A 1,724-nucleotide genomic window follows, 5' to 3' on the forward strand; every position below is an offset into this window, starting at 1 on the left:
TTGATTCCACGTAGACGTGTGTGTGGGCACACGTGAGACAAAATAGGTTTCTTAAACACTCGAATTTCCACAAACACCAACGCATGCACGATGTGGAATTTTTGGAGAAAAATATTTTGTTCTCTTTTTCCTCTATGAGAATTTCGGCCACACTCAATTAGGGCTGAATAATGTGTCAAAAATTGTCTCTCCAATTTTCTATCTTTCTCATATTTAAAGAGAAGAAGTCAAACTTCAAAATAGAATCAAATCCTTATCTCCAATTTTTTGAATTTGGAACAAAAAATCCCTTCCCCTTATCCACTTGGTGGCCGGGCACACTCTAGGGTTTTATCCCTGTGTGTGGCGCCTATCTCAGCTAGGGAAGGAAGAGATTTTATCCTTTATCCAGTAGTCCAATTTTAATTTAGATTCAAATTCGAATTTAAGTCAAACTTAAATTAATTTGAATTTTAAATTGAACAACTTATCAAATAAGTTTAAATGGATAAATCTAGATATGTTCAAATTCAAATTTAAATAATCTCATTATTTAAATAATAATTAATTCTCAATTAACTATTTTTTGAGTATTTAATTTTAGAATTTTTGTAATTCTAAAATTCCCATTTTGCCCTTTGTGTCTGGTAGAATTGCAAGGACGATGCGGGGACATATGGACCTATAATCCCGAGCTCTAATAAAATTAATAATTAATTAAACACTTTAATTAATTAATTAATTCTATTAATTCCAATAGTTACTCCACTATAAACTTGGAATTGAACTCTCGAAATTATAGACATTAATTACTTCTAAACTGCGAAGTGTCCATTTGATATAGTCATTATATATAGATCAATCCTCTATAAATAATTCATAATTAGAGTAAGGTAGAATCCGTTAACCTCTCAATTATATATACATCCTTGAGTACCATTGATTCTCTAATGGATAGTGACTCATAAAACACATTCATGAACTAGAGCGCTCTTACTAATCCAAGTACCGAATCAACACTCAAGAGAATTATTTATCTGCTTATTTCTCAAGAAGGAATGGATTCCATCTCGTATAATAACATTCCCAGCTACCTATTTCATTATGTCTCCAAAATACAAGGAATAGGATTCAGGGTCTCGGAATCCGTACCGAGTAAATCAAAAGACATAAATCCATAAATAGGAGTTTGTTAAGAACTCAGGATTAAGATCATCATATATATGACCATCGGTAGACTCAATTAGAATTTCTATGCTTAACGGAAATTCATATTGTATCTGCGTCCATGTTCCACATAATCTCATTATGTGAAATACACTTATTCAATATCTCGTCATATTAACAGTGCGGATAACACCGTTCCATTCTAAATGGGAATGACATGTATTAATAATGTTTTAATTAAAGATTCTGCACTTTAATTAAATTCATTATGAACAATTACTTTTGATTATTATCCTTAAACATTATCCTCTCGTATACAACACTTATATACCATGTTTAAGGTTACATAAATAATCAAGGAATTTTATTTGATATTCATAAAATATTCATAAATATATGCACATAAAATTATGAATAAACTATTTTATTAAATAAATGATAAATATTTTTTTATATCTCATACTTCTAGAATACTATTCTCAACAGTAACAACCTTTTGTGACGACCTGATAGACTTTAAGCGACGACTATTGTCGTCGCTAAAGGTTCTACGAATATAACTCTATGCAAAACGTTTC

The sequence above is a fragment of the Morus notabilis genome, unplaced genomic scaffold (assembly GCF_000414095.1).
Source record: "Morus notabilis unplaced genomic scaffold, ASM41409v2 Scaffold969, whole genome shotgun sequence".
NCBI lineage: Eukaryota > Viridiplantae > Streptophyta > Magnoliopsida > Rosales > Moraceae > Morus > Morus notabilis.